This window comes from Nelumbo lutea, chromosome 7 (assembly GCF_056320005.1).
Source record: "Nelumbo lutea isolate HS-2025 chromosome 7, American lotus-T2T, whole genome shotgun sequence".
NCBI classification, from domain to species: domain Eukaryota; kingdom Viridiplantae; phylum Streptophyta; class Magnoliopsida; order Proteales; family Nelumbonaceae; genus Nelumbo; species Nelumbo lutea.
Window position 1 is genome coordinate 5519886 of NC_142690.1, and position 16231 is coordinate 5536116.

Genomic DNA, 16231 nt, shown 5'->3' on the forward strand with positions numbered 1-16231 from the left:
AAGGCTGGACACTTGAAAATATATTAAAATTAAAACATAAAATGCTTAATATTAAGCACATTGGGATAGGACCAATGCGATACTCCAATGCATTGACGAAATTTCAAAGCTTGATCTTGTGAAATAGGGTTTACACTGAAAGTAAATTGAAAATGTTTTAGGGTCACTTATAATCTCTCTTTACATCAAGTAAGTACGGTGGGAGCCCACTAATTTTTCTACCTTTCCATCCAGAAAAGCCAAGAACTGTCTCTCCCATTTGAAGCAAAGAGTTGGATTGCATGTATCTCTCAGGAAACTGCACCCCAAACCCTAAAAAAAAAAAGAAAAAAGAAAAATTAAAGCATGTCTTATTTATATTATCTAATATACAGCATCTGCATCTTGTGTGAAAACTCAAACTCTATATCGAGGCCATGAAGAATGAAACGTTCACTTCCATTTGAGATTGTTAGGTTTTGTCACAAATTTACAAGAGGCATGCATGGGCATTTTAACCGACTAGCTAAATCAAATCTCTAATCTCTATGTTTTTGTTAATCCATTTGTGTGTATCACTAATTACACGATCAAACATTATTTGACTGCTTCTAATGGGAATCAAATCATGTTAATTACCCACACCTGGTGATTATTGAAAATAAAAGATGCTAACAGAAATAAAATAGAAGCAAATTCAAATATTGTAAATAAATGATACACAATTGCCGAGGATCCTTTTAGTTTTAACACTTGAGCCCAACTTTGAATTTGTAAAGTGGATTGTACAATTTGAATAGAGCAGAACTCCTAGAGGCTATGCATAACGTCCCCTCCTTGTATAGATATTTGCCACAACGTCTGTCTCTCCTGTGGAGCTGTTGACCTATTCTTCCCCTTTGCGTTAAGACTAGCGTCTCAATGATCATGGTTTTGTACTACATGATTACTCAATACATTGATTTGAGGGTGTAAATCAGTTCAGTATTCACCATAGATAACATGGATTGAACTGAGTTTATATCACAATATTTTTTTATCTACTCAAATCTTTTGGATCCATCCATGCAATAGTAGATGCAATCATTTTTATAAGGTCCTACTATAAATGATTAAAGTATTTTATTGAAAACTCTACTAATAAAAAATCCATGCCATGCAATGATAGAGTGTGTTGTGGTTTCAATCATGCTAGTGGAACCCAATGGATTGAAACGATCCACGTTTTATAGAAACTTAATACCGAACAAGCACAAAAGCTTAATATGAAAAGGATATGATATCTGAAAAACAACTGACCAATAAAGTAGAATCATAAACATGATAGCAAATAAGGGGTTTTTTTTTAATCAAAATTCATGGGTGGGTTTTGATTGGTCAAAACTCTTTCCATACCATATCTTTCCCCGCATCATAGGTTTACCTTTTGTCCTTTATATAGAAATGAGAGCTTTTATTAGCTCAGTCATGGTATATAGGCATTCTAATTAAATTTGTTGTTAGTGGGAAGAAAAAGGATCTCTTAACACAGGAGTTTGGAAGAGATCACCTGATGCCTTACTAAATTAAGAAAATTCTTACTCTCTGAAGATTGCTAGGTTTTGTTACAAGTTGCAAAGGATATTAAGGTTCAAACTTATTAATAATAAAGGTCCAAAGTCTCAATATTTAACATTTCGAGGACCCTGAAAAATGATATAATAATAAATATATATGTATCAGATTTTGAACCATGTCTGAGGCATATATTTTATCGTTGGGCATTTTAACCAATTACCTTAGTTAAAATTTCTTACAATAATGCACTTTCTTATTAATTTCCTCAAGATGAATCACTAATCAGATGATGAGGCATTTAACTGTCATGTCTTTTACCTGTACATACAGGATGGTAATTGTCTTATTTTTCATGAATTTTTATTCTATGAAACGCTCAGATTACATGGCAATATAAATAACAAGCAAGAAAAGAGATAACCAGATCAAAGCACCAATAGAGAAATCAAAGTGTTGATCAATAAAGAAGTAATACTGAGCACCAGGAGAGGGTACCCTAGAGATCTCTGCAAATGGCGCTGAAAGTTATGAAACAACGAGAAAAGAGTAGCAAGTATAGCAGCCGATAACCAAACAACTCAATCATGATTTATGTACATCAATTCTAAATTTGTTGTTAGTAGAAAGAAAGATCTATAATTGCGCTGTTTCATGCATGTACGTTGCTAATTATTTTTGCAAGTTTTGCAGCATAATTAATCAGCTAATACAATACTGGAAAGACATGGTAATGGAAGATCTCTGACCAATCAAAGCACCCCGTGAATTTTGATGAATATCACTTGATTCGTAACTTCTTTTTATGATACTGGTCGATTGGCTGTAAATTTTTTTTTAATTCTCAAGTACATGGATTACATAATAGAAACTAGAAAAGCATTATTATTGTTCATCAAACAGACAAACACCCCTCATAAATTAAATAGATTAAGCATTATTATTTCTTCTTCTTTTTTTCAGTATTCTAATTGAAAAATGAGCCCGCCTGCATTGCTTCTATATAGTAAAAATGAAAATCTCCGAGAAAAAACATTTTAGGCCATTAATCTTATTTTTATGTTGAAACAAGAACCTAAATTAGAGATAATTGGACAAATTTTTTATGGAATTTTTAAAATTTCCAAATGCAAACCCGAATTAAACATAAAAATAAATAAATATATCAGAGGCCTGCATGCACAAGGTTAAATTTATAACTATTAAGTATTAAACAACCATTTACTTATAAGAAAAATCAAAGAAAAAACTGGGCAATCTATACTTGTAAATTGAGAGTCCAAATTCATATACAAGACTACCCTATGGCTTTTGGCAAGTTTCTTAGGGTGACCTTCGCAGATGGTCAAGAGGACCAAGTTCGTGAGTAATGTAGAGCTAAGGATCTGGACGGTTTCTGTCTCTGCTTCATTGTTGGATCATTTCTTCAGTTTGGAGTCTGAGTCGGATCTGGACGGTTTCTGTTACGGATGTTCCTTTGACAGCTTGGACTACGGGTGTCAGTGGACTGGGTTTGGATTGGATCTATCTGAATCAAAAGTCAATTTAAACAATAAGACATTTAATTGGACTAGTCCAAATTTAATGGTCCAAAGTATTTATTAGGTTGGATTTGAATCATCTGATCTATTTGAAATAAATTTATATCGGATTGAATCAATATCTGATCCATTGACATAAGATAAAAGTATGGGCGTCAAAGAATCAAGTTTGAGTTAGACCCAATCTAATTTAAAATTAATTTGAACAGTTTGAATGGCCCAAACATTCAATTGGACCAGTCTAGAGTGATCCAAGATATTCATTAAATTGAATTGGACCTGGTCCATCTGTAATAAACTTGTAATGGATTGGATCAGATTAGACCAATATCTGGTCCATTGACAGCCTAGCTTGGACTATCCTCCAAGGTGTAGAAGATTAAGGCAGCTCAAGAAATTTTATGACGTGGTGGTTGCTAAGCCTATTATTTGAGGAACCCAAAGTACCAATTGGAGCCTCTTGTGTACGGGCTTGTTTTGTTATTCAGATGGGGCCTTGAGTGCCTAACCCGTCCTGTGGGTTGTTTGGGTCTTGGCCCTTTTGGGGGGTTTGTTTGGTTGGTCCAGCCTTTGTGGCTTGAGAAGCAGAGCAGTGTGCTACTATTCTTTGATGTATATGCCTTGTATGCCTATCTTTTTACTTTTAAGAATTAATATTTTACCTTTTTCATAAAAAAAAAAAAAAAAAAAAAAACGTATGAAGTGAGATCTAGATAGAGACACCTTCTAATTGCTTTGAATTGAATGTTGTATCTCAGTTTATATATCAAACCAGTTTTGGCAGTAATGGTACAAGAAGAGAAACCATCAAAACCATGGTTTTTAAAATCGATCCGGTGACCGAACCGGTTTGGGGTCTGGTTACCGGGTTGAATGGTCCAATTGTTCAAATTGAATACTCGGCCCGTTCTAACAGAAAAATCAAAAAAATCAAAAAAATAAAAAATGGTCAAAACTGTTTGAACAGTTAATTGCCCGGTTTAATGATTCATTGACTAAAATCAATGGTTTTGGGGAAAACAGAACTGGTCAGGTGATTGGTTCCTGATTTTTCCAGTCTGGTCTGATTTTGAAAACCATGATCAAAACTTTTCTCAAAAATAAGAAGAAACCCGTCAGAGCAACTTTCATCCTCTCAGAGATGAAGAGTTTAAGTCCAACATTTTTTTTATAGATTTGACGTAGGTACACAAGATGAGGATAGCACTTCCCCAAACATCATAAAAATAGATAAAATTTAGAGACCATGGAAAACAATCCATACTAACTTGACCTCCAAAAAGATCATTACGAGCTAGCCAATCAACAGCTTGGTTAGCTTCACGATACACAAGGCGAAAAGTAGGGGTGGATTCGAGCCGAGCTGAATAGTACTAGGCTCGAGACTATTCTACAAGGCTCGAGCTCAAGCTCGATCTCAGTTCGAGCCAAAACCTTGAGCTCGAGTGCGGCTCTAGTCAAAAGTTCATAAACTTGAGCTTGGCTCGGCTCGAGCTCGATTTTGAGAAAAAATATTTTATAAAATAAAAATTATATATAAAAAATTAAGAATTATAATATTTTTATTATATATTTTGTTTTCTATAATTTTATTATATTATATTATATATATATATATATATATTCGAACTAGCTCGCAAGCCACATGAGCCGAGCCGAGCTCGAGCAGCTCATGAAAAGCTCAACTCTTTGCCACCCCTAGTGAAAAGTGATACCTACATTCAAACAAGCATATGGCATTCCTCAATGATATTCTTCAATCTCCAAGGTGGACCAGTTCCTTAAGCACTCCTTCAAGGATAACGTGGTAGTCTTTGAAATTGACAATGATGTTGAGAATTTTCTAAGTAGTCTAAATTTCAGCTAAATTAATAGTAGAGAGACCAACACACTAAGCTTTAAGATCTCAAGGACCACACCAAGATGATCGTTGGCAATACAAGCAATGGAGTACAACCCCCCTCAAAGTACAACCCAAATGATTGGATTCCAAACTTTAAAGTGCATTAGCAAAATAATGAAGTACCTTATCAAGCAGAATAGGGAGATGAACAGATTTGTTGTTAAAAAGCTTCTCATTCCTGTTTTTCCTAATGAACCAACAGAAAAATTGCACATTTCTCTTTAACAAAAACAAGGGTGAGGAATCAATGTATAACTGTATAAGTGAAACATCAAATCAATAGGGGGGCCATGACTCCCCTCCACCACCCCTTTACAGTCTTGCATTAATTGGGAATATCTTCATACTTATGTGCTTTATTTCATGGAGAGACATTCCCAATACAAGGTTGCAGGAGACTGTTCAAACTGTGTTAACACGGACTTGCACCGGCTGAAGCCAAGGTCGGAAGAATCATCATTCGGCCAAATCCAACCAAATCTGCTTAGTGTAATTACAGATTTTAAAAATATGATTAGTGTCTTCCTCATCTCTACAATGGCAGCAAACAACATCAATATTAAAACCTTTGATGATAGCAACTTGTTACTAATGGACCAATACAAAAATACTTTTTTTTTTAATATTTGGAGGGATTCTCAATCTCCATATATTGTTAAGAATTCTATTGACAGGGGAACTCCTCATTGTATGCTCATACTGATTTTACCGAAAATTTCAATCTCCATATAAGTCCAACGTTCTGGGATGACTCTCAGTTGCCGCAACAAAGTCCACCAAAGCAACTTCTAATGTATAGGAGAAGTCCCTCTTCCAGATTTCAAAGGCCAAGCCACTATTTTTTTTTGGGTCCAGAAGCATCTCCAATCCCATCAGTCCTCATCTCGTCTAATGATGAAAGTTCATAGGAACAGTCAGAGCGAATTTACTTGAAAGTTTTGCCAGTTGGCAACATAAAACACTTGAGAGGGAAGCCGTTGTCGCTTTTCCATGACAGTAAAGAACAAAATCAGAAAATCAGAAAATTCAACCAGGCCCGGCCCGGCCCAGCATGAAAATCTGAACCAAACAGCCAAGCCTGAAACTAATCTTTTTAAGTCATATTGGTATAGCATCCAACAATGCTTATAGATTGAATCTACAAATATTTCAAATTTATGATCTTTATTTTCTTCTAAAGGGACCAATGAAATCAGGTACCCAACTTGAATAAATGCCAATTGTATTGGGCCAAGCGGCAGGTAGGTGTACAGTCCAGACCCAGCCCAACCAAACCTTTAATTACTAAACCTCGACTCTCTAGTCTGGCCTGTCCGGCCCATTCTTATCTCATTTGAATTCAGCTTTTTCATGCCACGTGTCATTAGAAAGAACTCTGATTCCTCAACGGCCACCAATGTTTAACCTACAATTTTCTTGCAGTTATGGGCTTACCTGTAGCATTTCATCAATGAAGGTCTAGCAATCAAGGTCTTTTTGAGCCCGGAAGTCAACCCAGAAAGTTGCCTGGGTAGTGGGTTTGATGATTGAACCGGGCGGTTAGCCCAACAAACCTTTCAAAAACATTAAAACAGACATCACATGATCAAAGTAGTGTAGATTAATTAAACCCAAACCCTAAAACTTGAGGTAATGCTGTCTTAACCTGTTAACCACTAAAGATAATGAATGATCTTGTCTGGAAGCTCAAAATATTTGCATACAATATGTGAAGAAGCATAGTGTATATGCATAAAAATACATTTGATTGGGCTTCAAGGCTGGGAACAGAGCAGGATCATGCGAGGTCCACTGACTTTACCAGTTAGATTTAACCGCCAAAAATTGACATGTCAAAAAGATGTTATAAGCCCAAAACAGGCAATTTTGGGAAGTTTTAAATGGAGTTTTTGTGTTTTTTTTTATTCGTCTTCATGTGGGAAGACACACCTTAACTAAATGGGCTTCAGGCTGCTCAGATCTGAATGCAAAAGTTCAATACATCTTTTGACCGTCAGAGCTACAAGAAGACCTTCCCAAAAAGATTTGTCAAATGGCCCCGAAATCTCTATCTCAATTCTCATAAGACTCATACCAGACAAAACTTATAATCTTTAAGGCTCAGTTTGGAAGGAATACAAATACAAATATATACAATATAAATACATATAAAATAATACAAAATATAAGATTTTGCACTCTACATGTTTACATTTATACTCCTTCCAAACTGAGCCTAAAGAAAAACCCTGATTTTTTGAGTCATTAACATAGCCTCTAAGTTAATTTGTATTATTTCATGTTTTTTTTTTTAATTTAGGTTGTATTTGATTCCATTATTATTTCTTCTCGAGACATTTGACACTGAATAATACAAACTGATAAGAAAAATATGTCATCACATCACATAAGAGAGTCATCTCTACTAGAAAAGGCATGTGGAGGACTATTCAGTCCCATTTAGAGTTTGAGGCTTTACCAATAAACAGCAATGGCACATGCAATTTTTAGTTGAAATGAATCTCGTTATATGATGTGATAAAACATGTCTGGCGGATTTGTATTGATCAGCTCATTAAAAGCAAATGACAATAATACCAAATACAACCTTAATTATTTCATATTTATACTTATTTAGTGGAAGCAAATAAGAATCCATCAACCTCTCTACCAAGTTAGCTAGCTCTTCCATTTACTATAATCATTATGTGATCTACTGTTACAAACACAACTTGTATGTGAATTTCTATAGATCTCATAAATTGATTCATTAAACCTGGATGCCAACGATTTGGGTCAGCCCGAACCTGACCTGAAGTCACTCCGTGCTGATTATGATCCCTACCCAGCTAAATGAAATCAAATCTACTAATATTTCAAGAATAATACCACACACCATGTTAGGCATGGGTCGACCTAAACCCATAGGCCACAGCTGACCTGTTAAGGTTGACCAACCCGAATCCAATAGGGTCAGGTATGAGTGACCCATCCGGGTTAACCCGTGAGTCCTTATAATAAAAGAAGTAAAAGAAAATGATTTAATGCATGATTGATGGATGGGTTCCTAGAATCTCACCCCTCCCCCTCCTTAAAATTGGGCTTTTCTCATCTCTCTCTCTCTCAAAAAAAAAAAAAAACTTTGTCTTGGACCTCTTGGTTCAAAACTCAATGCTATATGTGAGAAACAACACAAGAACCTAGGTTTTTTTTCTCTCTTTTGAAATTGAACTTGAACTGCCTAAAAAACCAAAACAAAACATAGCACACATGCTTAGCATTTTGTCCTTCCATCTAGCCAGTAAACTATTTCTTCCCCCTTTTTCTTCTTAGCTTGTTTGCTTTTCCTTTGCTTCTTAGAACCAAATAAAGGAAAAGGGAAATTAAAATAGTTGTAAAAAATTATAGAATAAAGGAAAATCTTTTGTCTCTTTCTCTTTTGGTTTGCTTCTTTTTCCCACTTTTCTTTTTCAAGGATCTAAGGTTGAAAACCTCAGCAAATGCAGAAGGATTGATGGTCAATTGCTACATTTTGGCAAGGCACAAGGACTGTTTCCCACTGTTCTCTTTCTTGTTGTTGCAACTTGCGTTTTCTTCCTTTGGTTGGAAACCCACTAACCTAGTTCCCCTTTTTAAGGCAAGGGACTAACCTACTTCCATATAACATGGCCAGTTTCAAGCACAGTTGAACATAGAAAGTGAACAGTACAATCAAATTAGATGTTTTTAACAAATGATGATGATGATGATCCAAATTTTTGACTAATGATATTGGTCAAACTGAATTTGCTCAGCATGACCAATACAAAATTGGAATTGCTCTTCACAGAGTGCTCCTCACACCAATCTTATAGCATTTACAGCCATGCATTATGAACATGTATTATCATTCATGGAGAGATGTTCCCAATTCGCGTTTATGATGTTCTGTAAGGTTGGTTTAAGAAATACTCTGTGAGGAGCAAATCTGATTCCATATCGATCATGCTGAATAAACATGGGAATCCTACCATTTTCATCACTCATGTCATGTGAGTGAGTGATGAAAATGAAAGGGATCACATATGACAGATTTCAATGGATTTTTTTAACCCAAAATTTACTCTCGGATTACTTTGAAACTTCATTAACGTGAGCCAAGAGGTTACTATTCTCTTTTTGTTACAGTTACTTCATTCTTTCTACTGACTAAATAGAACTTGAAGGTAACCATAATTCGTCAACCCTAAACATGTTCCACAGAGACCCATTTGGCAGTGATCAAGGTAGACCTGGGCCACAATGTTAGGCGACAAAACGGGCTGTCTAGTATGCCTATTGCCATTACTTTCACTGTGGGCCAAAAAGAAAATCTATGGTTTGGGTCTGAAAGATTACAACCAATTTGGGCCCTCATTTGCTATGCATTTTGCACATTCAAAGGATCAAGGCACAGGTTTCATGGTGTCAATTCAGTTCTATAACCTCCTCTTGAGGCAGCCCTTTTGTTCCAGTTGATGGGCTATTTTTCCTAGAAGGTGTTGGCCCACATCAGTACTTATGTCGGTCTTGGTTTGATAAGGGTGTCCTTTTGTTTGAGAGTTGGTGGAGAGTAGGTCCTGATCCTGAGTATACATTTTGAGTTGGAGAATGACTTTTTGAATCCAAATTGCATTTCTTTTGAGGTGCAAGAAATCAAAATCACCAGATTTCGGGCTGAAAAGTTTTCTACATTTTTTTTTGTGAAAATTTTTGCTACAGAATAGCAAAAAAAAATTAAAATCGATCAAAGTTGGGATTTATTTTTAAAGAAAAAAATAATCATTTTCCCCCCTGAATAAAATGTCAAATTTTCATACATATATACCTAAAGTAACTATAAGTTGGGCCTTTAGGCCCAGTCTTATCTAATGGCTAATAAGATTAACTCTAAAGCAATCACAATGTTTTGGTTTGGTAAACCAGATCCAGGCCTGGCCCAATAGTAGCCTAGGCCTTGGAAACTTCTAGACTAGTTTCTTGAGACATCTTCGTTTTCAGAACTTAGATCCCAAGGAGTGGCACAGACGACTCCCTGCAACAAGCCAATCATGGCGATTTGTACCTCTGAGTGAAAACTACTACGTTTTTACTATCGCTCTCCCTCGTTATTGATTGCACAGGACTTACAAGGCAAGATAGTTGCTCTCAACTTTCTTCAGAAATTCCTTTGTTTTTTTTTTTTTTTTTCACTTTGAAGGAAGCAAAATCTGCAGTCTGGTTCCTGAATAACATAGGCTGACCTTTTAGGCCCGCCCATACATGCTTTCTCTTTCAGCATCAGCTATGTTGATTGTCATCCCTTGATTTCAATCATAGGATCTGAAGTTTTCCATGAAATTGGAGGCTATTCCCAGAAGTGGGGGCTCCTTCATCCATGTGGCTGAGCTGACAAAATCAAAATCAAAGGGGCCCACTATGCTCAACCTCACATTGTTGCCTTTCCATGTGGCAAGCTTCAGAAAAATAGCCCTTTCCACTTAACAAAGAGAATATGTTTTTCTTTTTATTTCTCAGAAAAAACAATGAAGAAAAGTTATTGTTCATATGAAACAATTCAATAAAATACAAGTTTTGGGTCAAACTGTATAAACTGGGCCTAAGAAAACTCAAAATGTTGTGATGATCAGATTAAATAGTTTGGGGTTGAATTTGAATTGCATCTGACAGGAATCTCCCACTTGGACCAGTTCAAAATTTATCAAATTATCATTTCAATGAAATCATTCAAAGGAACCTAATAGGTTGAGATAGTTTGATCACGTGCATAAAAGACCATTTATAACACCCATTAGAAAAAATGATCTATTACAAGTTATAAGTTAAAGGGGCTAGAATAACTAAGGGCAAATGGAAAAAGATTTGAATGAAAATAATAATAAATAATTTAAGCACCTATAACGACAAAACAGGATTAATATAGCCAACCCCATATAGATGAGAGTTGAGACAGGGTTTAAATGATGATGATGACAATGGTGATCATGATGGGCCAAGGCCCATCCCCTTAAACCCAGCCTGTGGGGAAGAAACTTTTGTCTTTGTGTAATTAAAAATGATCTTTTTTTAAAGTATTAGAATCAAAGATTAGATTGGTACAAGGAATGATAAGCTAAGAACTTGATATTATTTGATAAGTAATGTAGATACAGATATAGATTATTAAAAATGTGGATAAATCTAAAATTAATAAGATTTTTTATTACACCAAATAATGACTCTTACCTGAGAAAAATAATTTTGATTATCTGTGCATATTAAAATGTTTCTTGGGTACTATTCGTGAAATAGAAGTAACCCTGTTTGTTTCTGGGACATATTTTAACAAATCTCTCCTTGTATTCAGGTTTCTTTGTTTGTACTTGGTCTAAGCTAGCTGACTAGCTCCCCCTTTTTCTTTGCATTAGGGCCCAATCCTAGAATCTAAACCACCCAAAATATGCATCATGTTTTCAGTGGCCGAGATTCAAGCAGCTGACACCAAATGATGGGCCTAGGGACCAGCTCACCACCATCAACAAATTAATCCAACTTGCTTAATAAGGGGTATTATATTAATTAATTAGGCTGAGAGTTGAGCTCTTAAGTCTTGAGGCTCCCCCCTCTTCAGGCTTCAGCAGTAGATGACCACCCACCATTAATGGACTAGTCTATCTATGATGAAAAACTTTGGGTACGGAAGACTCAGACTGCTGCTGTACTGGTTAGCAATTTGGATTGTGGACACCCTGGAAATAGAAAGACCAGAGTAAAGCAAAACAAGGCTGAGATTCAGAACATGCAAGCACAAAAGGGTACTTTGTGGGTACCTATTTGACCCATCGTGCATCCGTGTGGACATGATAAAAGAAAGTAAGAAATGTATGCGTGTTGCCCACTTTAGCCATTACACAAGGATCCTCTCAAGTAAGCCAAACCAGAAACCACCCATTAAAATGAATGAAACCATTCTTTTATAGTTTTTCAATGATCAAATGAGTGTTATTAGGCCAAGTCTTCCTCATCAATTTTTAATTTGATTAAACTCATCTGATCCAATTATTCCACTTAGAAAGTATTAAAAAAAATGGGTCGAAAATGCATTCGACACGTGGCAAAGAATCGTTGTCATGTATCCAATGGGATGGTCTAGATTTTCCATGTCAGCCCTCCACTGTGGGCTTCAAGGTCAGCAATGACAAGAGGAGGTGAAAGAAAGGAATAGACATATATCAAATGCATGTATAAATAATCTCCTGATGTTTGCCCTTACATGATGAGAGCACACTGTCAATCATAAAACAAAGAATCCTTTTCAATATGAGAAGAATCATGGCCGACCATGGCATCCTCCTCAACGAATACATGCCCTTCTGTTTAAAGATTTTTAAAAGTACAGAGAGTTGCTAGCTTTGACATGGATGGAGGAATAAAGATTAGTAAGTTTAGTTACTTTAACTTAGGTGGAAGCTTGCATTTTTCTCCCACATAATGATGGCCGACCAGAGCACATTTTATGAAACTTAGTAACCATATAGAGTTTTTGAAATTTTCTTGGTGGGGTTGTCATGTTCATTACACGCTCAAGAAAGCCACCAAAAAGAAAACAGTCTAAAAGATATTGTGTCACATAAAGTAGGGGAGAGGTGGGTCTAGCTAGGAGGACCCGTTTCTCCAAAGAAACCCATTACATAGAACAAAGAGGGAGGGGTCGCACATTTCTCTTTCTCCCTTTCCAACCTAAGCCAAAACCAATGAGAAGATGTTAAGTTTGTCCTCAACAGTGGCTAAGGAGAGATCCATCAACATGGCCTACAATAGACCACATGGGCTTTCTAGTAAACAAAGAAGAAATTGTTAAAGAAACCCATTACATGGAACAAAGATAGGGGTCACCTCTCTCTCTCTCTCTCTCCAGCCAAAACCAATAGAAATCCATCGATATGGCCTACAATAGACCCCATGGCTTTTGTAGTAAACAAAGAAGTAATTGTTTGTGCAACTTTGGTAGAGTTGGAAGTCATAAGTAAGCTTGCGAAAATTAAACAAGAATCCATTACCTAACCTAACGAAGACTCCCTTTTAGATAAGATTGGTGGTCTCACATCGTCCTTGATTAGTGTAATCTTTGTCAAAATTTTGAGAATATATAAACTGGTGGAGAAACCGGAAAACAGAACTGAGGATTTGGAGCTTCAAACTAATTAATTAGCAATTCCAGGCTGAGTAACATTTCAAAGTTATCAAGGATTAGAGGAAAGGGATGGATTACTTCAGTGATGTTAATGGTTGTTAGTCTATTTAATCATAATCAAGACAGTAATCAATATTAGTGTCTTGTCTTGTATTTCACATGAAATTTGACTCTTCAAATTTAGGCATAATTAACTTAATGGGGCTGAAAACAGCCAAAAGAAAGATTTTATATGTAATAAAGTGGTGGATTACTTCAACTTAGGGATATAGATTCAATCATGTGAGTCAATAGGGCCCATAAAACCACCTTAACTGACTTGATTGGTATCTTGTGAATACAGGAATAATTGAACAATGTTACAAGGAGCAAGACAAAAACCCCTGGCCGATAAGAGGAACAAGGCCACATGTCTTTGAACAAAAGAACCCTAACAGATGAACATTCCTCAACAGTAAGAACCAACTCCCTTGCCACAAAAGAAAAAAAAAAACACACAGACAGATTCTCTTCAATTTGTTTCAGCTGAGGAATTATTAATAAAATCTGATTTTTGTGGACCCACTTTACAATTGATGAAATTATCTTGGACATCCAATCCAAAACAATAAATAAGATCAGATGGTTAATATTATCTGACCTGAAAACTGTAGCTGAAAACTGAATCTCAGTTTTATCAGATGCAGGACTCAAGTAGCAAAGAGTGCAGTTGGGTATATTGGAAGTGAGCTACTGCTCAAGCATTCTGCAAGAGATTAGCTCAGTCCAGATGCTTATGTGGGCCCGGTTGAAAAATGTAACCAAAGTGTAAAAGCAGGTTTTGCAGGGCCTCAAGGGGATTGAACTCATTGAAGGGTCAGGTCAAGGGTTGAGTCCTCATGCTGGGGGCCTGGGGCAATCTTAGCAGTTTATTCTGTAGATATTGAGAGATTTAGGTTGATATAAGGCATTTAAGGTCCTTTCACCCACATGAAGCAGACCATGTCAATGTGGCATTATAGATTATGCAGTAGCCTAGTAGGCTTATTAATGAGAGAGAGATGTAAATCAGAAAATAACAAAAGTAATCACGGGTATTTGGGTTGTTAAATACTCACTTAAACAATTAGAATGATAGCATTGATACCTTAGAATCTCTTATTTGATGGATTTAAAAAACTGTGGGACATGGAAACCTATTAGAAAAGTCTTTGTCAGTCTACAAGTGAAAATTTTCTGGGTTTGTCATAATCATTACACTGATTTAATAACCCAACCTACTACAAGTGTTTTAGGAAGATGTAGTAACTGATTATCTATCTAAATGCCTTCTTTAGGATTTGGATGAGCTCTGATGGATACTTTCTCTGGGGAGGGACAAATCAGGTCCTTCTCAGGCCAAAACTACTGGGTTTGGACCTTTTTACTTGAGGGATATTGTTAAAGTACAGATTACAGAAGTCTTCTGTCTCAATTCACAAAGCCCACATTCTCATTCATAGAAGTAGAACCTCAATCAACCCATAAACCCCTCCCCCTAAGAAATCCAAATCTAGTGATTTTAGGCTAAGGAGGACAGTCTGTGTTGTAGTTTGGACTTTGGAAAGAGGAAAAGTGGCCATAGAGTTAATCATCTATTAGCCATTAATCTAATTCAATATAGTTTTGTTGTAACGAAACCCAACACAGTTTGTTTCATCAAAATGAAAGCCTAAATAAAATAAGGCCACAAAATGATTTAAGAAAACCTAACCAAATGAGTGTAAAGGAATTCTTTTTCCTTGATTCGAGGGAATTGTGGCTTTGGCCCCTAGTGGAGACTTGGAACCCCGTAGGCCAAGTACAAATACAAGGCTCAAGGAGACTAGCTAGCAGGCACATAACAAGTGGCAACATTTGGATCTATTGTGGGTCCCACTGGCTAGATGGGAATCCTTCCCCTAGTTGGGCCAATGGGCCGTGCAGGTTAGGTTGTTATTGAGCATAGCTTAACCAACTGTTTCTAGCTGGCATCTTTTCGGTATCAATTAAAATTTGGATTGTGATTTGTGAAGCAAAAGCTCTGCTTCAAGCCCAACTCACATTTATGATCTCAAGCATAGCATGTGCTTTCCCCCCAAGAAAATAAATGGTGGAACCAACTGTTGAAACATCAAAGAAATGGAATCAAGTTCTTAGATATGTCTCCTCCATTTCATGCAACTACTAGAGTAACCAAAGATTAAGACTCTCTCTCTCTCTCTAGTTAAGCAACTCAAACCCTTATTAAGAGAAGGGAATTGGGTATTCAAATGTCCTATTCTTGAGTAGTACTTTTATTACATTATCTCTTCTCATCATCAGAAACAGGGGTGCCCAAATCACTACCTAAAAGACAGGGAATTTCGTATTTGGATTTTGGAATCTTCTACTTTAGGTTTTTTGTCAGTTACTGATGGCAAAGGGAAGAAACAAAAATGAGTGGAGAATCCTCTGTCAAGAATATTTGTTCTGTTTTGGTAAACTGAACACCCTCTTACCCTCCAACTCCAAGGAATGAAGTTGGATTGGCCAGACTACACAAATAAAGGAATCAAATTCCAATTCCCTCAAGGCATAAGCAAAAGCACAACTCACCACCAAGAAAGCTCAAGGCATTATGGGTTCTCTCTTTTCCTTTGGTTTTTTGCTTCAACTTATTGCTATCTTTTAGTAGGTTAATTATTGAAGAATTTTCAATCAGTAACGCCTAATTGAATAAAACAAGCAAATCCTTGAGTTCATGACCTGCTTAACTAAACCAAACCCCACCAAATTCCAAACAAATCCCAATTAGAAGGAACAAACTCAGACCCAAAAACTCAATCTGAAGGAACAAATTTACATCTCACTTAACTACAAGGAACAAAATAACACCCCATTTGTCTAATACATTACAACTAAAAAGCCATTTGAGATCTCTATGATCAGAGATCAGACCTCTGTTTTTTTATATATTTCGTTTTAATGCAAACACGTGCCGCTGCCAACTAATTATTTGAAAAAAAAAACTGTTAGAAACAACAACGATAGCAATATTAAAAATAGAAATATTGGGATTATAAAGCAATAAAGCAAGAATTAAAT